We start from the raw sequence: 26,749 nt of genomic DNA, 5'->3' as shown, positions 1-26,749 counted from the left end.
TTTACTTAGTCTAGTTTAAGATTGCATTTTTTTTTCTTTGCTCTCCAATTAAAATAGGAGAAAATACCACCTAAATAAAAAGAAGTTGGACTTTCTCAACAACAATAAAATAGTTTGTGTGCCTATTTTATCAACAAATAAACTGTACATTGTGCAGTTCAATGCTGCTACTTTATCATCAGCAGTGTGAGGAACTGATTTGTCCAACCCAATCCAGCAGTAGGGACACAAATACACTTATCAAACAAGTCCCAGTGAAGCACATCAGCTACTTCAAAGTGGGAATTAGATTCAGTTCCTTTTCTCCATCATGATTTTTCAGAGAGGCTAGAAATATGAAAGAATTCTACCACAAGTTTATTTTGAAGCAGAGGTTCCCCAGAGGAATCCTTTATGAGGTAAAATGGTAGCCACAGAGAAGGGTTGACCCAAAGAAAATGCGATCAGACTTGGCTTCCTCCTTTTCAAAATGTACGAGGTCACCAAGAGCATCCTCCAAGCTTCCTTCACCCTTAAAAAGCCTGCATGTTTACAGAAGAACAGAATATGTAAGGTCAGATAAAATAGTTAGTTCAGGAAGAGCAAGGTAGGGTAAAAAGTCTTAAGAAAAGAGCCAAGAGAGTTATGTTAAGAATACCAGACTTTTACAATGCTAAACAGAGTGAAGAGATCCCTTGCCTACCTTATCAAAATAACAGAGTTGGAAGGGACCTTGGAGGTCTTCTAGTCCAACTTCTTGCTCAGTCTTCCTCCTATGCCCTTTCAGACAAATGGTTTTTCAATCTCTTTTTTAAAACCTCCAGTGTTGGCGTATACACAACTTCTGGAGGCAAGTTGTCCCACTGATTAATTGTTCTAACTGTCAGGAAATTTCTCCTTAGTTGTAGGTTGCTTCTTTCCTTGATTAGTTTCCATCCATTGCTTCTTGTCCTGCTTTCAGGTTTTTTTGAGAATAGGTTGACACCCTCCCTTTGTGGCAACCTCTTAGATGTTGGAACACTGCTATCATGTCCCCCCTAGTTTTTCTTTTTATTAAACTAGACATACCCAATTCCAACAACAATTCTTTATAGGTTTTACCTCCAGTCCCCTAATCATCTTTGTTGTTCTTTGTTGCTCTTCTCTGCACTTATCCATTTTTAAAAAGTCCACCTGCCCTCTTCCTCTGCCCCAAATGGCTTTTTTTCAAACCAAAACTCTTTGTAAAGAATACCCAACAAAAGCAACCAATAGACTAAAGATTTTTGAGGATCTAGATAGCTTTACAGGACACATTTTCCCATCCCTCTCTTTATCTGTTGAAACAGATCTGGTGGCTGCAAATGTATAATGAAAACTGTTAAGGATATGTGAAGCATGGACTTCCTACAGTTCTTGTGGTGGAATTCTGTGATCCTCATTTCGAAGAGCAAGGCTTCAAAAGGAAGCCATCAATGGATGTCTTTAAAAAATTTGGAGTTCTAAGAGCACTTCTTGCTTGGCATCCCTCTTTTCTTCTGTTTCTTATGGAGAATTCTTGCTCTATTTTTAACATTTCAAGTCAGTCATGTTTGTCTATAGTAGCTGAAAATTGAGTCTGATGGCACCCTTTCAGTCTAACAAATTTATTAAAAGGGGGAAAGTTTTGTTCACTTCACTAGATATATAGAGTGGTTGGATGATTTAGGCTTTAAAATGGGATGAGATAAAGATAGTCTGGCATGCTGTAGCAGGGGTGAAATGTAAAATTTGTTACTACAGGTTCTGTGGGCGTGGCTTGGGGGGTAATGTGACTGGGTGGGCATGGCCAACTTTAAAAAAAAAAACTTTTCAAAGCATTTTTTCTACCACCTCTTTGGCCGAAGAGGTTGCAGAAAAAAATGTTTTGAAAAGCCTCTGACGATCCCAGCTGAGCCGCACGATCATCAGAGGCTTTTTTAAATTATTTTTAAAAGCATTTTTTTGGCGTAAGAGGTTGTAGAAAAAATGCTTTTAAAAGTAAAAAAAAAAGCCTCTGATGATCGTGCGGCTCAGCTGGGCATGGTGGGGGGCGCAGGGATTTTTGCTACCAGTTCTCCGAACCACCTGCCACCATCGCTACCGGATCAGGCGACCCGGTCTGAACCGGAAGCATTTCACCCCTGTGCTGTAGTAGTTAAAGTATCATGCTAGAAACCAGGAGACCATGAGTTACTAATTCCATCTTAATACAAAGCCATTTGGGTGACCTTGGATCAGTCACAAAGCCACTTCTGAAATCTTGCCAAGAAAATTGATGAGACTTGTCCATAAAGTCATGGGGGGGTCAAGACTGATGGGAAAAGATCCCCCCTTCCAGCTTTCCTCCCCCAAATAAGAGAGAAAGGAAGGGGAATACGGGTTGATAATTAGTTGTGCACATGTCTCTACATGGGAGACTTTATCAATTAACAATTGTATTGGGTTAATAACCCATTAGGCTTGTTGAAAATTTCTGAGACAGTCTGAAATCTTTTGTTGTCTGTCAGTTTAATAATCTCGGTTTCATAATTGTACATATTGTACAAATTGTACTCAAATTCCTTTTTTTTTTTTTTGCAGAACAGCTACTTTGAGATCGGTAATGGTGTGTCTCACTGGAGGGCTTTGATATTATTTTATCCCTGTTCTTGTCCTAAGATATTTGTAAGAATGGCTTTTGCTAAGAAATGTCTTTATTTGTAAACAGCTGGAGTTATTTGTAATGTCAGGAGTCTATCCAGATTTTTTTACACAAGATGCCATTTCCCTGATTTAGCTTCTGCAAAGACACAGTGGCTCTATCACTAGCCTAATTTTGCCTTGCTTGTTTTTCCTTACTTCTGTCAACAATTTCTTTCACTTTAATTTGCTTCTAAATCAGACCAATAGAAATGTATCCATAAGATTAAAAAGTTTTATGAACTTGACATTCTGTGAAGAAAAGAAATGGACTCCCCTATGCAAATATCCAGATCCACCAGCCATGCATAAAGAGATACATGTCAGCTTGTGTGACTAGCAAGTTTGGTTGGTTTGGCTAAACCATACATTTGCAATCCTGGCAACAAGTTAAATAAAAGTGAAATCTTGGATCAGTTCCAGTTCTAAAACACTCTTCTCCTGTGCCTCTTTAACACATCCCACTTTATCTGGCAACAGTTTATCAATAACATGCCTGTTCTATTCTATTCCAGTGTTTATACAGTCTCCAAAACTTGCTTAGGAAAGAAAAAGTGCCATATTTCAAGGGTAAACATATTGTGATGAATCAAATATGTTGATGAGATGGAATGTTCTGCTCTTCAGCATCTCTTTCAGAACGAAACATGGCAGATGGCTAATAACAAAAATCTTAATTGTTTAGTAAGCGAGAAGCATGAAATAGACTGCAAATTTCATCTGTCATCTCTGTTTTTTATTTGAACATTAGACCTTTCTTCTTTTTTCCCTTAAGGTCTTGAGGTGATTCTAGTAGTACTGAACTATTCTTCATTTAGCAGAATATTACACATTCTGGGGGTGCCTGTTCAAAAGAATCAATGCATTTCATTGTGTTTATTGAAGATTCTGCCTTTCCAGTTTTTAGAACATTTTTTTCCTCACTCCAAAGCTGAAGCAATCTTTTTTTCCACAGATGACACTTGAAAATTGGCATCTTATCCATGCATAATTATGCTACAGACTTATTTTTTAATGGAACTGTTCCTTTTATATAAAAGTCAGAATCTGTTACTGAAACTCAGTAACAGGCCTATCCTTCATGATGTCTATAGCTTTTGAAATGCCGGGATAAGCTAAGGGCTATCATTGACAATAATTATGTCTTTTACACAAGGGCTTTGCAGAGATCCAAATTCAAACAGCAAAACGTCATTTGGAGCATGTGTGGGTACATATGTATCACCTGATGAAAGCATTTTGAAGCTGCTGAGTCTCTCTCTCTCTCTCTCTCTCTCTCTCTCTCTCTCTCCCTCCCTCCCTCCCTCCCTCCCTCTCCCTCCCTCCCTCCCTCCCTCCCTCCCTCTCTCTCTCTCTCTCTCTCTCTCTCTCTCTCTCTCTCTCTCTCTCTCTCTCTCTCTCTTTTGCTGGGCTGCCATGTGGAAAAATGTTTTGTGCCCTACAGATTTGGCTCTCTGCACAGTCCTGTTTTAGACAACCATGTCTGACTTTTTCTGACTGAAAAACAGGAATTGTTCAAATTGACTTACAAACCACGATAATCAAAAATTGGCTATTAAAAATGTATACTAAAACAAAAGACAGCTATAAAGAAAATCACAAGGAATTTAAATGATTAGTCAAATTTCAACAAGGACAGAATGAAGTATTTAGGGTAATTCAACCACAGATGAGAGGGCTGGGGAAGCAAGAATTGACCAAAAAGTGTAATGAATGAAAATGTGGGTTTTTTCTTTTTCCTATCACATATGGTACTTTAATCTAGCTTGTGCCTAATAATTCCAAAATGCTTGAAGACTTTCAGTGGTATCTACTGAAAGGCTGGGGGGAGTCCTTATTCACACACACACATACACACACACACACACACTGATTGTGCTGTTATGATTGTCATCTTTATTTTTTGAATATGCTACTCTGGGTGCCATTGCAAATGTTTATTATTGAAGGGAGTTTTTGAGATTTAAATCTCTGGTGCGGGCAACTATTGTATTATCTAATTTTTAAGTTGATTTTTAAGAAGTTTCAAGGGATTGAGGGTTACTTTAGGTATTATCATGAACACTGTTCAGAGTCAATTGAATGGGTGATATTAAAGCAATTCTAAAATAGATAAATAAAGTGTTATGAATCAAAATAGCTACTATTTTGGAGCTCTAACGGAATGATCTTTGACACCGTAATTAAATGAGCCTTCAGTAGTTGACTATAGAACCCTAATGAAATTATTGTTTAACTGAAAGCTGCAAATATTAGCCACAAAATTAGATCCCCTTTTTAACTTCTCTTCTGTTACTTGGGTGAGGACCAGCAACTGGTCTCAACAACAACTAAAAATAATTTCTGAAGTTCTGACAACAGCCCACTTCACTGAATTTCTTCTGGAGAACCAATTGCCTCCTCTGAATGTCTGAATATATTTGAAGGGCTCTCTTTAGACGGTTCAGAATATTCACAACTTGAGTTCTGTAGCTGTCATTTGCATTTTGATGAAATATTTCAAAAATAATCCTTCATGCTGCTAGAATGAAACTGAGCATAAAATGATGATTTCTGTTCTTCCTGCCTATAAAGTGGGTGGACAAACAGTGAAAGTTCCAGAACAGTGTCTAGCATGTGGCATTTCTCAATAACTGGACTGGTTTTGCCAGTCTTCCTTCATATATTTCCCTCTTCAATGAAACAAGTTGATATTTAGGATTGGGGTTTTTTTCCCCTTAGGATAGTCCATATTGGGCCACAAAATGACTGTGGCTGAAGCTTGAAGTAGATAATTCCAAAAATAAGGAGAGACATCCATTCCCTGTCTGGTACTCTGTCAGGGTTCCAAGTAACACATCCAATGGAATCAAAACTCCAAGGCAGGCATATTCTTCAAAGTATAGATTTATTAGGCATGTCATATTGGCATATCTGGGGAAACCCGACTCTAAACCCCCCTCGGGTTTCCCCCTACTTACAAGTAAAGTTTTCTTTTCCCTGTCCATGCAGTCCATCACATGGTCCAATCAGGTCCAAGGGTCACTTGGTCTCAGTTCCCACTTCCTCACACCTGGTGGGAAAGTCCTTGGTTCTCAGAGGAAAGAATTTTATTTTGGCTACAATGTCCAGCTATCTCTACCTCCCCCCTCCCATCCCCACAGCTTGACTCATCTCCACTGTGGCAGCCAGGTGCCAGGGGAAAATTGCTGACAGTACTCCATTTTCCCTACTTTTACTGTCAAAGAGGGACAGATGGCTTTTAATACAGTCTCAATTTATCTCTTATAAATGGATTAGAATATAGAACAACAATTTAGATTACATGGAATTAATTCTAGGGAAGCAAGACACCCACCCCTAGGTTATTAATCCTTGACACTTTTAGTGTCAATTCATTTTCATTTTTTTAAGCTTTATTTCCTAATGACATTGCATATCACCAAATGTATAGAGAATTATAATTATAACAATAACTTAGAAAATATGCACATTGTCAAACATTTGCCTCTGACAAGTATAAAAGGCCACACTATTTGGATCTGCACCTATACTTTACAACATCCTAAGTTCTTAGGAAGAACTGTATGTATATGAAGGCCATTACCAACTAAAGCTGTAATTTCACATTTTGTGTATTCAATAATATTAATAATCTGAAGCTGCATGAAAAAACACCATGTGAAATAGAATCAATATCAACACTGTCCAAGCATATAGCCAAGATATTGCAATGGAGTTCACTCTTACCATCAATAGTGAAAAGTGGAGAAAATGCACTGAAGCTAGCACAGTATGAAGGATTATTAAAAATCACAAAGAGTAGAATAACCCATTTTTAAAAAGACCAAATGGAGAATAGAAAAGAGATACAGCAAAGCAAAATATTGCATGGCCAGCATATTAAAAAAAAAAAAAACAACCCAGCAGGCAAAGCAGATAACCACAAGACCTGGCAATGGCTGAGAGCAGCAAAGTTGAAGAAAGAGACAGAAGGCTAAGTCTAGTTGCACAAATGAAGCTTTAAGAACAAATGCTTACAAAGGCAGAATTGACAAGACAGCAACAGACATCAAATACTGCCTTTGTAAAGAAGCTAAAGAAACAGTGGATCACCTGGTTAGATGGCACAGACTGATGACAAACAACACAGAGCATTGGAAGATCTGCAAGAAATACCATTTGCCTGCATGTAAGAACTGGTGGGACAACAATATAAACAAAGTAATAGAAAACAAAGAAGCTAAAGTAGTCTGGGACTTTAGAATTCAAACAGAGAAGCATCTGTCGCACAATGCTGTTGACGTCACATAATTATTGATAAGAAAGATTAAAAAGTCTGATTGTGGACATTGCAATACCTGGAAAGAAGCAGAAGGGAAGAGAAAGATTTGGACAAAATCACAAAATATGAAGATTTGCAAATAGAAGTAGATTGATTGTGGCAAAAGAAAGCAAATATAGTACTTGTAGTAATAAGCAACCTAGGTGCAATCCAAAAACTAGTGGAGTACCACTGGAACAAAATCATCAACTGTTAATTGCAAAAGGCAGTTTTACTTAAAACAACTTATATCATGCAACAATTCTTTTGATTCCTCTTAATGTTTCATTTCTTTAAACAACAACTTTTGCCTATCCAGATATTTGAATGGACTCCATAGATGGACAAAAATGTCAAATCCATTCTAAATATCTGGCTGACTGTACAACCAACTATAATATATTTTTCCTTGACTGCACCATAAAATTAAGAAGGAAAAACTGATTTTGTTATATTGAAACATTAATATCCTGCTACTTCTGCATCAGTAAGTACACTCATTAGTGTTTTAATTCGTAGCGTTCTTGCATAGATACCAAGTCAGCATTATCTACATAGGTTTTTTAAAAAACTTTTTTTTAAAAGAAGGAAAAATAAATCTTTTCCTATTTCATTGTTTCTTCTATGGATGTACATATGGATCATAGTAGGGCTATTTCTTGCAGATATTAAGTATTAAGACTGGATGGCTGATCTATGGGAAGCAAGTTTATAATATATGACTGATACAAATCTATCAGTCAACAGATTGATGCAGCCATGGATCACACACTTCCTACTTGGAAAAGGGAATCTCCCCAATACCAGGAATAGGAGCCTATGCTGAATTTGGGGGGGTAAGTGGAAGCTCATGGTTTGCCTTCTGATCACAAAAAATGTATGCAATATACTTTACCACTATGCTGAATCTTTCTTGGTACTCAGAACCTGTTATGTGCTATACTCATAATTTCATTAACGAAAACTTAAATGTCTAAAACATAATATGGTTTGCTACTGCAGGATCTTTCTCTACACAAAGGATAAACTATTCAAATGAGATAAAAAGTAATTACTGTTTTCATAATGTGTGTACATGCATCTGTTTATGTGTGTAATATATAGGCATTATGCATTCAGTAATTGCCTGGTTGCAATATCTCCTATGAGAAATAATTAAAATATATGAGGTGGGTGAAAAGTTCACGAATACTGTATGAAATGTGCCCTACGTCAGTGAATTTCAGACAAAAGTATATGAAAATCTAGTTATTTAAATATGTTTTATAAATTCTTGTATTTACAACTTTTATGACTCTGTATGAGGATGTTTTGAAGAGGGAGGCTCAGCACAATTGGCTCTCTAGTCTTACAATTGCTTTACATGGTATAGTCGCAGTATTATCTAATCCACTGTGTGCACTCTATGCTGCCTGAATATATACTATGCTAAAACATTAGTTATAACAAGAAAAACATTGTATGCCTATATGCAGTCTTGCAACATCCTTCATCCTTAACTTCATGGCTTGAAGGGTAACCTCTAGATTAGAGACCCTGGCTTGTATAGGGTAGAAAGTGTGCTGGGGTTAAAACTAGATTTTGGGTAAAGGGTGCCCAAATTGACCAGTATTGTGCTTATGGCAGCTGGGAATGCTACAACTGGCACAGGTACGATTAAGGTTGATAAAATCTTCTAAAACTCCAAGTCTTGATTTCTTTATACCTCTTTGCTTGTTTAGGCTGTTCAGAGTTCAGAGTTCTGAGCTTTTCTGCTGCTTTCTTTTTCTATAGTAAGCCATTAGCAATCTCCACAAGTCACTGATTGAGTCTTCATCTAGTCCCCGCCTCTGCATTATCAAATGGTGTAGTGCCCTGTAATATAGATCACATCCTTTTGAAATTTCCAGACTCTTTGGTAAATAGTGTACTTGCTTCCCTTCTTTAATATGTTATCATGATACCTGGATTCAGAATTAAAAGGCTCTTTGTTTACTTTGAAAAGAAACCCGAGAGTAGACGATTCAGTCTTATTTGATTACAGTTGCTACAAAACTGCTGGCAAAGATGTAATTAAGCCTATTTACATTAAATGATACAGCTTTGTATTAGGAATAGTCAAGCAGATGGCAAATCTCTTAACTCTTAAATCAATTTAGCAAGGATTTAGACCCCCACCCAAGGGGAAAAATCTTCTTAAACTTGTGGAAAGCTTTCTCTTACCATATTATCAAGGAAATATAAGGGAGCTTTCTTTAAAAAAAAAATCCCCTGTATTTTATCAAGATTTCTGCAAACATGAAACCCTATCTTTTTTCCCTCCTATTGCCAGACTGTATATCTTGACAAAGCAGATTTTACAGCTCACTATGAAATTCAGGTGCAAGTAGAAGATAAGGAGCTACTGACTACTGAATTTCCAAAAGTTTATAACTTTATAAATAAAGTTATTTATTTATAAAATAAATACATTAGGCTCTGGCCCAGCTGCAGTACAGGAACTCAATAAATATGTAGCCTTGAGATAGACAGAGGATGATTTTTATATTGCAAGTCATTCAGAATTCATTTTTTCTCCTTCATCCAATCGTATGTCTGTTCAAAAAAAAGCTTTTCCCCTTCTTCACTTTAAATTATCCACCTGGCTTGAGGCCTGGCTATAGCACAGGAGGAGCCTTGGTTTTTTTCTCTTTGATGAATATTGCTGAGAAAATTATATGGGGAATGTTTATTGTATTCATTTTTCTAGACTTCTCAAACGCCTTGGCGATAGTGAACAATGAGATATTGCTGGAGTGGCTTGATAAGTTGAGAACCAATTCCATTCCAGTCTGTAGAACCACCACCAGATAACAGCAGAGGGAGATTTGAGGTGTGGTTTTTGAGTTTGTGAAATCGTACACTTCATTTTCTTACTGATATCTGGCATTTACCACAAGGCAGTGGTAATTTAATGACTGGGAGTTTGATGTTATCAGCATACAGATAATTTTCAATTTGAGCTTTCCTTTCCATCTGAATCAGGAGAGGCTGAACAAGAATTTAACAATTGTCTGGTGGCAGTGATGGGTCTCAAACTTGGAATTAGGAAAGCTGGCTGAGGAACTAGTCCATAACATGTGCATTTTTCTTGTTTCCAATCATTAAAACAACAAATAGCCTCTGTGACAAAATAGCTTAAATCTTGCTTTGATAAGCATGGTATCTATAGCCTGCCTATACCAAGTTTTAATAAGGGACACAGTGGCTCAGTGGCTAAGACGCTGAGCTTGTCAATCGAAAGGTTAGCAGTTCAGTGGTTCAAATCCCTAGTGCCACATAACGGGGTGAGCTCCCATTACTTGTCCCAGTTTCTGCCAACCTAGCAGTTCGAAAGCACATAAAAAATGCAAGTAGAAAAATAGGGATCACCTTTGGTGGGAAGATAACAGCGTTCTGTGTGCCTTTGGCGTTTAGTCATGCTGGCCACATGACCATGGAGACATCTTCAGACAGTGCTGGCTCTTTGGCTTTGAAACGGAGATGAGCACCACCCCCTAGAGTCAGGAATGAGTAGCACATAATAACCACTTAATTGGATTAGTTCAATGGTCTTTAGTGCTGAAGATGACCTGGAAGTTGCCACAGATGTAGAAGGTAGCTCTTATCTATTCATGGATATGGGGCAGCTAATGAGGACCACATATTTTTGTTTATTGATTTACTTATATATCATAATGCTTGTCTTAATAATGCTGCATTCATTGCCTATGAGCTATCATACTCTGTTCATCTTTAAATGATTTAGGATTTAGATGTGATGGAATGGAATGTGCACCTGGAGAAGCGCTCTCTCTCTCTCTCTCTCTCTCTCTCTCTCTCTCTCTCTCTCTCTCTCTCTCTCTCTCTCTCTCTCTCTCTCTCTCTCTCGTGTGTGTGTGTGTGTGTGTGTTTGTGATTTTGGCAACACAGAGCTTCTCAGAAAGATGCCCAATCTAATAGTTTCTTCAGTCTTGAGATGAAGGGGGGAAGGGGGAAAGGAAACCACACCCTAGACTAGGCCTGTCAAACCGGTGGCCCATGGGCTGGATGCATCATGCGCAAGCCACACCAACCCCGGCTCCACAAAGGCAAAAAAAGTCACAATACGTCATAATACATCATGTGATGTGAACAAGTTTCACCTCCATGTCCTAGACTCTCTGACCTACTATATCTAGTAGGTTAGAAGGATATACTGTAGCTTTAGTATGGCACGATTCTGTCCATTAAGTGTAAACAAAAATTTTAGACTTGATTGGATGTCACTGTGTCATCTTTGAACTAGGGAGTGACAACCAGTTTTTCACAGTCATAAAGTAAATTTAGTTCACAATTTAGAAATCTTGAAAATGGGCTTCTGAGTAAGAAAGGCTTATTGAGAATGTTCACATAATAAGCATTCTTACTTTTTGAACTTCTGAGTAGGACTACTTACTCATTAAGTGATATTGACCTAATTCTGTTCAGATGAACTCAAGTTTCCATTTGCTTTTATTTGAAAAAGATGAATTATATAGCTTTATCTGCCTTCTTGAGCTATATGTCTTTTAAAACTGATATAAAAGGATAATAGAATTTGTGAGTTCCTTCCAGTTGTATACAAAATGTATTATTCAGATGGCAGAAGTAGGATCTGCACATTTGTCTTCACTATTGCACTGAAGGTTACATAGGTTTATTTTAAGTTTGTTACAAGATAGTTGGATATGATATATTGCCTACACAAATAATTCTGTTGGCTAAGTTTCTAAAGCCTGTAGCTTCATATATTCTGAATCTCACATCTCATGTTAGCCCTTTTTTCACAAATCATTTAATTCGGTCAAATTTCTTTATCATTTTTTTTGAAGAATGCATATTTATGCTAAGTTCTCAGTTGCACATCCTGCTCCACCTTGAGAAAAATGTCTTAAGTCTTTTTGCTCTGCATCTAAATCAAGTGTTGCTGTGAGGTGTGTTTGTGATGCTTCATTTCATTATATGAAATACTTCCACCCTAATTGTCTAGTGCAGGGGTGTCAAACTGAATTTCATTGAGGGCCACACCAGGGCTGTGGTTGATCTTGGGGGGCCGGGTGTGCATGGTTGACTGTGTGGGTGTGGCCAACTGGATGGGTGAGGGCAGCTTGATGCCACTCACTGGACATGGTCGACTGGGTGGCCATGGCTGACTGGATGGGTGTGGCCAGCTTGACACCACTCCCCAAACTGCTGGCATGTTTCCTCTTTGCACTGGGTAGAATGGGCCAAAGCCACACTGGCCCAATGTTTCTGTCAACTTGCAAAGCTTTCAAGTTGCCATAAGCAGGAGAGTGGGGGGAGAATTGATGGAACTGCTTGATTGCCCTAACTGAAACTACATTCCACAAATGCCTTTCTATAGATTGTGTCCTAGGTTACCGGAGGAAGCAGGAAGGGTGTGGGTTTCACAGCCCGCCAATGTGGTCGATTGGAGAATGTGATTTATGACATGGTCAGGGAGGAGAGGGGAGACAGTGTCACCGTAAATCTGGGGATGTTAGTTCTGACTGCATCGGATTATTGCTGGAATGGTGCTCCTAATAAATGACTGTATTTCTTTTGAAGTTTGGCTCGTGGCTCATGAATTAATTAGGGCATCTTTCAGAAACTTCACAGTTTCCTCTTTGCATTGGGTAGACCAGGCTGAAGCAATGCAGGCCAGCCCCTTACATTTTCCAGGATCGCCTCGTGGGCCAGATCCAATGGGCCTTGTGTTTGATACCCCAGGTCTAGTGTATGTCATTGCAGACTTCCTACCTCTCCTCTAATCACTGGAAGTTGTCTACCATGGCTCTTTCATTTTGGGCTACTGGGCTACATGCTCTCCTTTAGAAGCATCCATGTAAACCTGAATGCATTTTGCTCTGATAATCACATCTCAGGCTTTATATGGGTTTCTTTATAAGCCCCGGTATTTTGGAACAATCAGACATGGGTTTCTGTATGGATATGGCACTGTTGTACCACTAATTAATTTAAGAATTTCAGCTGGTATCAATGAGTAATGTGGTAGTTGCTTCCAACCAGCATGACTATCATCCTATAGAGAAATATTCTAATGAATGCAGTGGAGCAGTGACATTTTACCTACTTTAAATGCCATTTCATTCTGGATGCTTAAGCTATGTGCTGCCATCATTTGCTTGTAACAATTACTAATTTTAAATATGTCAGAACTAGGGTGAAAGTGAGAGGAGGAGGCCTAGTTTCTCCTTCTAACCTAAGTGGCATTCAAATGTAACATGGATGGACTTTTGTTCAAAAATAGCTCAGTTGAATTTGATGGCTGAAAGATGGACAGGAGCTTCACCCAATACCATTTTTCCACCACACTGATTTTTCAGAATCTCTATTTTTGGACACAAATATCACTCTTAAAGAAAACTGATGGATTTAGATACTGGTTTAGTGTTCTTCCTATCAGCTGGGTTTCCAGAATTGTAATCTGTACCAAAAAACAAGTAACGGGACATTTCCACAATGGTGCTCTGGCAACTTGAAAAGCGATTAAAATAACTGTTTTCAGTACACACACTTGCTCAAGACTGCTAAACCATACTTTAAGAAGATAGATTAGGAATGTTTTCCCTTTGCTGAGTTTGGTGGGAAGGCGGAAATAAAGCCAAAGAATCTTGAGAAGGAAGTAGAAAAAGGATGAAGAGTTCCTATGGAGAACTACCAACAGAGGACAAAATAATTTCTGCTGCTGGTAATTGGCACCAAAGGAGGCATTCCCAATCCTTCTTGTGAACTTCTCCATACTTCTTGTGAGGATATAGGCACTTTTTACCTCATGGCTAAAATAGCATAGAGTAGGGCTGTCAAATTTGCGGCCAGTGGGCTGGATGCATCACGCACCGGCCACAACCACACTCAGTTTAGCAAAATGGGAAAAAGTTCCGATACATTACGTGATGCTGCTGAGACGATGAGAGTTTGATACCCCTGGCATAGAGGGATTGGCACATTTTATTTTATTTTATTTTTGCTTTAATTTATATGCCGCCCTTCTCCGGAGACTCAGGGTGGCTTACAATGCGTTAAGCAATAGCCTTCATACTTGTGTATATTTTATACAAAGTCAGCTTATTGCCCCCACAATCTGAGTCCTCATTTTACCTACCTTTGAAAGGATGGAAGGCTGAGTCAACCTTGAGCCTGGTGGGATTTGAACTTGCAGTAATTGCAAGCAGCAGATGTTAATAACAGTGCTTTAGTCCACTGTGTTACCAAGGCTCTTTAAGCTTGCTTCCACTCTGGATAATAGCATTTTAATGCTGTTGTGCGGAAGAGCTCTAATTGGGTCAGAATCCATCATTTTGAAGCTATAGAGTTTCTTTCTTCTTATTAGGTACCTGCCTAGCTAACTGTTCTTGCATAACTCTATCAAGGCAGATAGTGTCACTGGAACTGTTTTTGGAGAGTAATAATTTATTCTTTTTTTTCATGTTTGATCCCTCCCATTGACCCTGTATGGGAAGAAGACTATCAAGACATAACCTATGAGATTGAATTAATTAAAGGCTTTGTCATCTGTTTCTGACTCATAATTTCTTCTATCATGTATGTCTCATATTATATAAAACAGAGTAGCAAGGAATATGGCAACTATGGAAAAAATGGCTTTCATTTACTTCATTTTTTTTCCAGATTATGTCCTAGTCCTTGGGAGATATGAATGAAGAGAATATGATTTTATTTGAACTGGACATAAAATGCATTTGATTGAATACATTTAATGTGATATCTTGATATCACAAAAGTAAATTGTTTATCATAAAATACTGTATTGTATAGCTTTATTGATTAGCCTATAGGCCATATCAAAGCACAAGGTCCAGACACATATCACCAATAAAATTCTATACAAACAATTTAAGATAAAAGTAGGGTAAAATACAATAGTTATAAGATAATATACAATATAATTTAATACATAAATATGTAAAATAGAATAAAATGACATAAAATTATTTTTCAGTGTCACCCTTACAATCTGCCCCAATCAGTCCCACGTATGCAGATCTCAACCGAACCATTTTGTTTAAATAATGTGCTGTGTTAAATGTTATTTTCAGGTTTTGGCTGTACATAAAGTAAGTTGTTTTGATATTTATTTATTTATTTATTTATTAAATTTGTATACCGCCCTACTCCCTAAGGACTCAGGGCGGTGAACAGCCATAAAATAAAACATGTAGATACAAAATTTAAAATAAAGATAAAACTAATTAAATAAATTTGGCTGAGACATTTTAAAACCCCAATAAATTAAAACCAAATTTAAAATTCCATTTAAAAGAGGAAAAGTTTAGGTCAGGCCAGCTTGATGGAATAAAAACGTCTTAAGTGCGCGACGGAAGGTACGCAGATCCGGAATCCTCCGTATCTCCGGGGGGAGCTCATTCCAGATCGTAGGTGCCCCCACAGAGAAGGCTCTCCCCCTGGGGGCCGCCAGTCGACATTGTTTGGCCGACGGCACCCGGAGGAGCCCCTCTCTATGGGAGCGTACTGGTCGGTGGGAGGCTATTGGTGGCAGCAGGCGGTCCCGTAAATAGCCAGGTCCTAAGCCATGGAGCGCTTTGAAGGTGATAACCAAGACCTTGAAGTGATATGGGGTCCCAAAATTTTTAAGCAGGTGACTTTCTTTCTTGAGGGGCAGGAGTTGTGATCTAAAGTAAGAGAAATATATGCAGATATATTCTGCAAAATTGTACAACAATATTGAATCCTAACTCTTAAACAGTTTCACATCAGTTATTGCTTGTCTCACCACCAGGGGATAAATTAATATGCAAAAGCATGAGATACCTTTGTGGTTTGCAGATTATGTTAATGTTTCATAGGAAACTTTTAGTATCTTTTGAAATATCTCTAACAGCATGCCTTTCTATGTTTTTTTGAAGGACAAATGTTAATAATAATCATAAAAATGAATCTCACTCCAAACGAAGATGTTGAACTAACTGGGACTTAAATTTGAAGAAGTATTGGGGATAGTCTAGAATCTTCTCAGCAAATGTGTAAGTTACTGTTAGAGTTTGGCTGTTTTAAGACAATGTGAGAATAGTTGAGAACATTCCTGAAATATTTACTTTTTTTTCTTGTCTGATTTTTAGCATGGATTTCAGGGCTCTGAATCTTTGTAGACTGCCAATGTTGAAACTGAACTATATAGATTTTTACTCTTAAATTCTGAAAAGGCAAAATGGTAAGCAATCTAAACATTAAAGGGAGGTAGGGGACTACAAAATAGGGAGCACTATTTAAATGTGATGGCTTCTTTTAAGATTTATTCTACGGATTCATTGTTTTCCCCTAACAAATGGTAAGGCACTGCTGCTGATTTTCAGAATCCCTAAGGGGGGAGAAGAAAGAAAGAAAGAGGGGGGTGGGTGGGTTTGTTTAGGTTTTAAGATTGTTGTTACTGTTTTTTGTTTCCCTTGCCTTGTTTGAAGTTGCCAGAAAAGACAAACCTCTTTGAATGAAATATGAAATATGACACATTAGTGGGCTTTTGAATATTACAGCCATCAACATTTGGATAATTTTTCTGGGTATATAAGTGACTTGGCAGCATCTAAGCACAAAAATGTTTCACTTTAGGCTATATCTGTTCTTGCTGTTTTCTGTTTATCTTTTGCATTCATTCATTCCTTATCCAAAGCCTTATTTCTAATATAAACTTGCCTGTAACCATTTCTGCACTTCTTTTATAGTGGTTAAGCATGTGTGAGTTTAACTACTTAGTAACTTTAAGGAAGTTATAGTAAATCTCTCCCCTTTACAATATTGGGAAAACAACAACTTGTGATATAGGATGTAGGCATTACTGAGAACTTCCAGAACACTACGAACATTTTAGATGTACAATTCAAGTTATCGTAGATTAATATCACTCTACATATACGTTATTATTCCAACTGTAAAGGTAAATTTGCTCATACATTACCATAATGATACACCAGGATCATTTGATGTGTACATGGACAATGTGGGCAACTGTCTAGGACTCAGATAAGGAGGAAGCTCTATTAGCAGCATGATTTAATATTTGAGATGATCAGATGGCTTTGATAATTTTCATTCAAGAAATTAAATCTATATATTATTTCTTTCAAACATTCCTCTTTACTGAGTCATTACATTTAATTAAAAGAAGTTGAGAATTGACATATGGTACAGTTAGAAAAAATTGAGAGTAGATCTAATGAACATATTGTTCTGACCTTTCAGGGATTAAAAAAGTCAGCAACATCTAAACAAATAGTATTTTCTTACATATATTATAGATAACAAGTAGTTACTCGGTACCTTTTTTTGCAGATCATTATATAAACTTCTGCTCTTGTATGAAGGAAATTTACAATTCAGAACCTCTATATTATTACTATTTGGCCTTGAATAGATGTTTCTGTGATCACAGTTGTAAGGAAATCCTCTTGGCAATATTTTTGCCATGCATGTGAACATTAAGGGCCCATCTGGGATATATTATGTCATGGAATAGAACTGGTTCCTGCAAGTGAATTTGGGTATGCTCATATCAGAAGCCTTTTCCAGCTGTTTTATATGGTAGCTAGACCTAAGCAAACTTTGCTCTTGCAAGTAACAGGGAGGTATTCCACAATGCAATTTCCTGCAAGGACTTTACTTAATTTTTGTCAAAGCCAAAGATCAGCTTGAAGTTCTGAGTGGCTTTTTTTTAAAATACAATTTTATTAAACTTGTTAAGAGTATAAAATACAAATGAAAATGAAAATATTGGGAAAAGAGGAAATGGGAAAAAAAGAAGTATAGGATGAAGGGGAAAAGTTTGAAAAAGCATTAACTTCCTACTCTTTTCAGGGGAGTAAAATGAATATTATAATGTTGCAGGTTCAACTTTTTACTTTGCTTATTCAATGTATACTAGCCATTTCTATACCTCTCCAAAAGTGTTTAATCAGTAAATCCCAGTCAAAGTTTCATTTTTTTTTCTATCTCAAGCACAAAATCCAGAAGCAGTTTCTAGGTAGAAACAAAGTTAGATGTATTCTTCTCTTTGATTAACCTGTTAATATGGACATCTCTGCTAGTTCCATAATTTTTTCCAACTATTCTTCCATTGTGAGAATTGATATCTTTCTATTTTTGAGCCTAAAGCATTCTTTCTCCTATCAACATATATAACAATAAAGTTTCAATTTTTTTTTCAAATTCTTTAACCATTAAATTGAAAAGAAAAGTCTCTGGTTTAATTTATATATTCTATATTAAAATATGAATCATACTCCAATATTTCTTCGCTTTGTCCAACAAAGATGGCAGAAGTTCCTTCCGTTTACATTTCCAACATACATTTGAAGTATTTTATATTTTTTTAACAATTTATCAGGTGTTAAATACCAATGTTCCATCATTTTATTAAAACAATTCTTTTAAGTTATAGTTCAATGAAAATTTAAGCCCTTTGTCTACATTATTCACCTTTTCTCATTGAATCACTGTTGTTTGAAAGTTCTGAATAGCTCTAACATATTCTTCTCTTTTGCTGTTTTAACTATGTCAGATGTGCACATCTCCAGCATAGTTTTGAAGGTGTGAATGGGAATCAATTTGATTTTGATTTTTTTTAAATTTATTTATTTATTTATTTATTTCATCAAACATGTATTCGATAACAGATACAAGTATAAACATGATTATGAATACATGAAATTGATATGAATAAATGGGGACAGTAGGACAGGGATGGTAGGCATGCTGGTGTGCTTAAGCACGCCCCTTAAAGACCTTTTAGGAATGGGGTAAGGTCAACAGTAGACAGTCTAAGGTTAAAGTTTTGGAGGTTTGGGGAAGAAACCACAGAGTCAGGTAGTGCATTCCAGGCATTGACAACTCTGTTAGTGAAGTTGTAACAGTTGCAATCAAGTTTGGAGCAGTTTACCATAAGTTTGTATCTATTGTGTGCTCTTGTATTGTTTTGGTTGAAGCTAAAGTATTCATTGACAGGTAGGACATTGTAGCAGATGATTTTATGTACTACTCTTAGATCTGACCAAAGACAATGAAGTTCTAAGCTATCTAAACCCAAAATTTCAAGTCTGGTGGCATAAGGTATTTTGTTGCGAGCAGAGGAGTGGAGAACTCTTCTCATGAAATATCTCTGGACTCGTTTGATTTATGTATTAATGTCTGATATGCAGTGTAGGGTTGGATTGAAATGCAAAAAGTCCAATTACTAAAATCTAGAAAGAACTAGTATGGAGTAATGGTTAAAGGACTGGATTAAAATTTAGAAGATCCTGGATCACTCACCCAGCGAGCCATGAAGCTTAAAAGTCTTTGCTCTGTTTATCTTACCTTCCCAAATTTTTGGGTGAATACAAATGGGCACAATCTAAAGCTGTTTTGAGGAAAGTCAGGATGAATAAATAAGAGATAAAGAAACCTGCCTGTCTTTTCTGCTCAAAAGAATTTAATTGAATCTAGGTGTAAACAGAAGCAAATCAATCTACATTAATTGCTTAGAGCAGTTAACACAAATACATGAACATAATCCTTACAAAACTCAGTAGTGGTTTCTTTTGAGCAGATCGGTATATGATTGTTTGGTTAATTGTAGCTTAAATCTTTGGTCAAGGGACTTGGAATTACAGGTTTATTTATTTGTGCAAACAGAACATGTGTAACACCTGCTTTGAGAACTCAAGTTTCTAATTAGTTTCCAATTTCATGAATGAAAACAATATATAACTTCTAAACTAGCAAGTAATAAAATCCAGTAATAAGGCAGTCTTATCACTATTTGTATACATACTGTATATTATACAGCAAAAAGAAGTCTTAAAAACCTGCTAAAACGGTATTTTTCAATCTTGGAAACGTTAACATGTGTAGACTTCAGTTCCCAGAATTCTTCAGCTAGAATGCTAGAACCATGCTTCCAACAGCATGCTGGTTGAGGAATTTGGAAGTTGAAGTCCACCCATCTTAAAGTTGCCAAGGTTGAGAAACCCTGTTCTAAAAGGACAATTGGCTAGTGTGTTGTTTAGACATTAGTAGACATTAATGGCTGTGTGTTGCATTATTTTGAGGGGACAGCACATTTACACTATTATACAAGGTGTATACTCACTACTTTACATTGTAGCCAAGTGTCATTTCTTCAGTGCGGTCACATGAAAAGATATACTTAGATATTTACAAAATGTGAGGGGGTGTACTCACTTCTGTGATATACTGTATGTATGTGTGTGTATATATATATAAGTATAAATATACTATTTTAATATAAATATAATATTGTAATTTAAATATATTTATATATTAAATATAAATAAATATAAAAATTTAAGTATATCTTTTCATGTGACCACACTGAAGAAATGACACTTGGCTACAATGTGAAGTAGTGAGTATACAGCTTGTATAATAGTATAAATGTACTGTCCCCTCAAAATAATGCAATACACAGCCTACTAATGTCTAATAACGTCTAAAGGTGTACTCACTTCTGTGATATGCTGAATATATACAAACACACACCAATATCATAATAGTGGTGCGTTTCCATGACTAAGCAAAATTTAATTAAAGGGAATGTTGGCATTTGTCATGATAACTGAGTTTATGTTCCCAATCCAATTGCATTTTATTCTCTGATTATGTTTTCTTATCTAAAGAAATCCAAATAACTGTTTGAGGAAGAGTGATTTCGTGCAGATACATTATACATAACAAGATAAAAGTAGATTTATCCTAACTAAATCTAATGCTATTGCTATTTCTCATGAGTGGAGAAAAAAAGAAATGGTTCTCTTTTACATCACGTTTTTTCATTATATCATTGATTTTAAAAGGTGGTGATATACAGTATCTAACTTTCCCAGTCCTTCTGATTAAGTCTGTCCATATTACTCTATTTTTAATTTCAACAATCCACATCAAAATGGTATTAAATCAATAGCATTCTGTTACTCCCTGAAAGGATGCACCAATTATAGTAACCCACTCCATACTTTTGAATAATCTCTCCTGTTCTCTTGATATTAAACAGTATGTGGGACAAGATGAATCTCCATGGGAACAGCATTTTAGAAGCATAGCAATAGTCTCCTAGGACCATCTTCTGGATTTAGCCAATAACTGTACAGATGTCTCAGATCAAGAGAACACTTCCTTATTAAAAATCTTCCATCTGCCTCCTTTAACAGGAAAAACATTAGGTCTGCAAGGAGGTATTAATTCCCTCTTTTAATCAGGAATCCAATTTTACCTTTGCCAATCATTCAGCCAGAAAGGATGAATTCCATTTCTGTAAATTCTACAAAATAAAAAAAAATTAAAAATCGTATCTCTATGATCCATTTCAATACTGGACAGCCAGAAGATAGCAATTTGTGAAGTTTGCAATTATAAAGGCTGTTAAGGCTTCTCCTACCTGGCAAAAAAGACAACGCTATCAAGTTTTATATAGATTCAAGGGGACAGATAGGTAAGCACTCTTCATTGGCATGGTGTGTTTTTGGGAAGCTTTGAACTGTGCTAAATCTAATCCCCAGAGAGATCCTCTACTTATGCATCGTTTGTCATTCAATTTACCGTATCACCTCCAGATCTTTACCAACCAAGAGGATGATTTGCCTCTGAAAGAGGGGAGAGAATGCTTAAGAGGGGTAGTCAACTATTAAGATCATTTTGGACTTCAGTCAGAGCTTAACCAACATTGGCAATGGATAAAGTAAGAAATTCCTCAAGTGCATCCAGAAAAACATCCAGATATGGCTTCTGGGTTGGGCCACATTGATGGTCCTCTATTCATATAGAGTTTGAGAATCAGTTTGGTCTAGCAATTAAGGCACCAGGCTAGAAACCAGAAAGACAGGGAGTTCTAGTCCTGCCTTAGGCATGAAAGCCAATTGGGTGACTTTAGGCCAGTCATTCTCTCTCAGCCCATGGTATCAGACTCAGATGATAAGTCAGTCGATCAATTCCTATTGCAACCAGAGGTGGTATTGACCAGTTCTGGAGAACCAGTAGTGGAAATTTTGAGTGGTTCGGAGAATCGGTAAATACCACCTCTGACTGGCCCCGCCCCCATCTATTCTCTGCCTCCCGAGTCCCAGCTGATTGGGAGGAAATGGGGATTTTGCAGTAACCTTCCCCTGGAGTGGGGAGGGAATGGAGATTTTACAGTATCCTTCCCCTGCCACACCTACCAAGACACATCCACCAAGCCATGCCACACCCACCAAGCCATGCCCACAGAACCGGTAGTAAAAAACTTTTGAATCCCACCACTGATTGCAACTAATGGATCGATTGATCTGAAAAAAGTAGACCCTGCACTTGCAGGAAGAATATGAAGAACCAAAATATTCATACAAGAGCTGTTCCACCTGTAAATCTCTCCCTCTTTCTCTCCCTCTTTCTCTCCCTCTCTCTCTCCCTCCCTCCCTCCCTCCCTCCCTCCCTCTCTCTCTCTCTCTCTCTCTCGTCTATCTAATTTCCCATTCAATAGTTTCTCATGAAGAATTGTGGAGAATGCATTTGTTTTATATATTTTTAATTCATGTAGAAAGCCATACACAATATAAAAGGGTGCATCTGTGGACTTACCTACAGCAAGTTACAGTAGCCTCCAATTGGCCTCTTTGAAATAATTTTGTGCAATTAGCAGCTATAATTTTGACAGTTTAATGGCAATACTATTAGGTAACTGTGGATAAGGTTGCATCCTGAAACATTTATTTAAATTTGTGGGTATGAGGTATTCCATTTGCTCCAATTATTTTGAAGTTAAAATTGCTTTACAGGAATATCATCTGGATGATTCAATTTTATCGCCATTTTGCATGACAACAAAATGCTTTGATTCTGCTTGTGTGAAGCATCTATTTTGCATAATCTTTCTCAATGTGGAAACCAGCTACAGTAGTGAGTAGTTCATTTCAATTAATACACTGCTATTCATCCCACAAGGCCAATGGCAAATGCTTTCTGTTGTTATGCAAAATATTGATTGAATCTGGCAGCTGTTCATTATGCCAGAAATATTACTCGTAAAGTCGTAGCTTTAATTTCATTATGCTTTACACTGGAAAGTTGAAGTTCTTCTATATTCCAAGTATAAAATTGAGCTTCAGTTAGCTTATTGCTTATTTCATAAATGTATTTTCAATTTATTCAGTGTTCTTCCCTTCCTTATAAAGACTGCTATTATCTACCATAGGATATTTTGATTATACTTACGTTAAGCATAGATTTGCTTTATTTACACAAATTGCAATGTGAAATTATTTCCAACACTGCATCACAGCAGGAATAGAACCACTGCTGTTTCTGCTATTTCCCCCTGTAAAATAGTTGTGTCCATTACCAATAATTGGAACAAATAAATTTAGGTGAATTGTACTAGAGTTGGTCTAGGTTTTGGAGCATTCAGGAGTAATAGCAGAAACGTGGAAGAATTTAGAACCATTCATATCCAAAATAACAGAATAACAGAATTGGAGGAGACTTTGGAAAGTCTTCTAATCCAACTCTCTGCTCAAGCAGGAAACCCTATATCATTTCAGTAACAGAGTTGGAAGGAACCTTGGAGGTCATCTAGTCCAACCCCCTGCTCACGCAGGAGACCTGTACTAGGGATTCGAACTGCCGAACTGCCAACCTTTCTGATCAACAAGCTCAGTGTCTTAGCCACTGAGCCACCTAGTCAGGCACTTGATGTTGTCCAATCTCTTCCTAAAAACTTCCAATGTTAGAACACAACTTCTGGAGGCAAGTCATTCCAGTGTTAATTGTTCTGTTTGTGCGTTTGTGGGCTGAGAGGAGGAATAGAGCAGATTCTGAGGTTAGAGTTTTCTCCATTGTAAAGTCTGATAACAGTGAATTGTTCAAATTATTTTATAACAAAAACAAAACACCAGAATCCCTTCTGTTGGAATTCTTTTATATTTTTATGCATATTTGGTCATTAGTAAAGGACAATTAAGGTTCCCCTTTTCCATCTCATCATACTTGTATGGTTTATACCTCGGCAGATTTGCTTGCGCTGCGAGATGCCCCCCTCTTGCGGCGATGGCCTTCCACTCTATCGAAGGCCTACCTTAAGGACGGGCTTTGGAGCCCCGAGAGGTGGCATGTTTTAAAGCGGGGATTGAGGGGTTTTTTAATTAGGGTTTTTAATAATCTTTTAAGGGGAACTGGGAGGGTGACCAAAGGGGATGGGGGGGGGTAATCCACCTAGGTCAGGGCCCAGCCTGGCACAGGGTAACGGTCTGGAGGGCACAGGATGAGGGATTGGGGATGTCATCAGCACGGTGGATGGGAGGGGCAGATATGGCGGGAGCAGAGGACCTTATCTTGTGCCGGGGGTGTGCACTCGCTACTTGAGAGCGATTGCATGCCCCGGTCCTCAAGGCTCCCCTTGGATACTAGGTGGCTCAGATACTCAGGACCTGGGCCTCCGGCTGATGCTGTGCAACGCCAGGTCCGTGGTAAATAAGGCCCCCCTCATTTACGATCTTATTCAAGAGGGGGGAGCGGACCTGGCAGGTATTACGGAGACCTGGTTGGGCCCGGAGGGAGGGGTCCCTCTGGTTGAGATGTGTCCACCAGGCTTCAGAGCATTCCATCAGCCGAGGGCCCAGGGGAGGGGCGGGGTGGTGGTGGTTATTATTAACGAAGGTCTGGGTCCAAGGGAGACCACTGTGCCACAGATTGCCGGATGTGAGTCCCTCTTTGTGAGATGGGGTCATGGGGTTCAGATGGGCTTGCTGCTTACGTACCTGGCTCCCTGCCACGTGGCAACGGCCCTGCCCGAGCTACTCGACGTGATAGCCACGGTGGCAGTTGATACACCCAGGCTTATGGTCATGGGTGATTTCAATCTGCCGTCCGTTGGTGAAACGTCAGAGATGGCTCGGGAGTTCATGGCTTCCATGACGGCCATGGACCTGACCCAGTTAGTTCATGGCCCCACTCACAGGGGGGGACACACGCTGGACCTGATTTTTGTCTCTGGCCAGTGGTTGAGTGGTCTTATTATAGGGGATATAGACATGAAACCCTTGTCATGGTCAGATCACTCACTCCTTCGTCTGGACCTTCGAACCGCTACACCCCGCCGCAGGGAGGCGGACCCAATTAGATGGATCCGCCCCAGGTGCCTGATGGATCCTGATAGGTTCCAGACGGAGCTTGGGCCAATTCCTGAAGATCTGGCACACGACTCGGCCGAGGACCTGGTAGCTGCCTGGGATCGGGCGGCTGGTGGGGCCTTGGATCGAGTCGTGCCTTTGCGGCCTCTGACCCGGTGTCGATCCCTCGCGGCTCCTTGGTTCACCGAGGAGCTGAGGGAGATGAAACGCCAGAAAAGACGCCTAGAGAGCGGTTGGAGGGCCAGTCTCGCTGAATCTGACCGAACACTGGTAAGGTCGCATATTAAGACCTAACTAGTGGCGATAAAGACGGCAAAGTTTAACTACTTTTCCGTCTCTATTGCGTCATCAGGGAATCATCCAGCTGCCCTGTTCAGGGTAACCCGCTCCCTGCTCCATCCGGGAGCGCGGGAGGATCCCTTGGAAGGCAGGGCGGAGGATTTCAGACAATACCTGTATGACAAAATCGCTCAGATCCGGGGGGATTTGGACTCTGACTGGGTAGATCAGGGCAGGGTGACGAGGAATAGTCTTGAAAATGTTACCTGGGAGGAGTTTGATGCTGTGACTCCGGATGATGTGGACAGGATTTTGGGGAGACTTAGTGCGGCCACATGTTTACTGGACCCGTGTCTCTCCTGGTTGGTACTGGCCTCCCGGGAGGTTACACGAGGCTGGCTCCAGGGTGTTATCAACGCTTCGTTGAGTGAGGGTCACTTCCCCGCCGCCTTGAAAGAAGCGGTGGTGAGGCCTCTCCTCAAGAAGCCGTCCCTGGATCCGGCAATATTGGCCAACTATCGTCCTGTCTCCAACCTTCGCTTCCTGGCGAAGGTTGTTGAGAGTGTGGTCGCGCGACAGTTTCCACAATTCTTGGAGGAAACATCCTATCTAGATCCATTCCAGTCAGGTTTCAGGCCTGGACACAGCACGGAATTGGCATTGGTCGCGTTGGTTGATGATCTCTGGAGGGCTCGGGACAGGGGTTGTTCCTCTGTTCTGGTCCTGTTAGACCTCTCAGCGGCTTTTGATACCATCGACCATGGTATCATGCTGCACCGGTTGGAAGAGTTGGGGATGGGGGGCACTGTATTACGGTGGTTCTCCTCCTTTCTCTCCGACCGGTCGCAGTTCGTGTTGGCAGGGGGGCAGAGGTCGACCTCAAGGCCTCTTATATGTGGAGTGCCTCAGGGGTTGGTCCTCTCGCCCCTCCTGTTCAACATTTATGTGAAGCCGCTGGGCGAGATCATCCGTGGCTTTGGGGTGAGATACCACCAGTACGCTGATGACACCCAGCTGTATGTACATCTCCACCCCAGGCCACCCCAACGATGCCCTTGAAGTGATGTCCCAGTGCCTGGAGGCTGTGCGGATCTGGATGGGGAGGAACAGGCTCAGGCTCAACCCTTCCAAGACTGAGTGGCTGTGGCTCCCAGCATCCCGATATAGTCAGTTGACTCCATCACTGACTATTGGGGGCGAGTCGTTGGCCCCCACAGAGAGGGCTCGCAATCTGGGAGTCCTCCTGGATAGGCAGCTGTCCTTGGAGGAACATCTGACGGCTGTAACCAGGGGGACCTTTTGTCAGGTACGCCTGATCCGCCAGTTGCGGCCCTTTCTT

General features: G+C 39.0%; 1 long non-coding RNA gene across 1 annotated transcript in view; it reads left to right on the top strand.

Moving 5' to 3' along the window:
* LOC117677323 (uncharacterized) overlaps window positions 1-26,749 on the top strand; it is a 132,162-nt gene that overhangs the window by 28,717 nt on the left and 76,696 nt on the right. The window contains exon 2 of the long non-coding RNA XR_004594748.3: window positions 15,889-16,005. This is a non-coding gene — a long non-coding RNA (uncharacterized LOC117677323). The remainder of the gene's footprint in view (window positions 1-15,888; window positions 16,006-26,749) is intronic.

The sequence above is a fragment of the Pantherophis guttatus genome, chromosome 3, assembly GCF_059756535.1.
Source record: "Pantherophis guttatus breed Tessera chromosome 3, ASM5975653v1, whole genome shotgun sequence".
NCBI classification, from domain to species: domain Eukaryota; kingdom Metazoa; phylum Chordata; class Lepidosauria; order Squamata; family Colubridae; genus Pantherophis; species Pantherophis guttatus.
The sequence above is the reverse complement of the archived record's forward strand: the minus strand, read 5'-3'. Positions and strand labels throughout refer to the sequence as shown.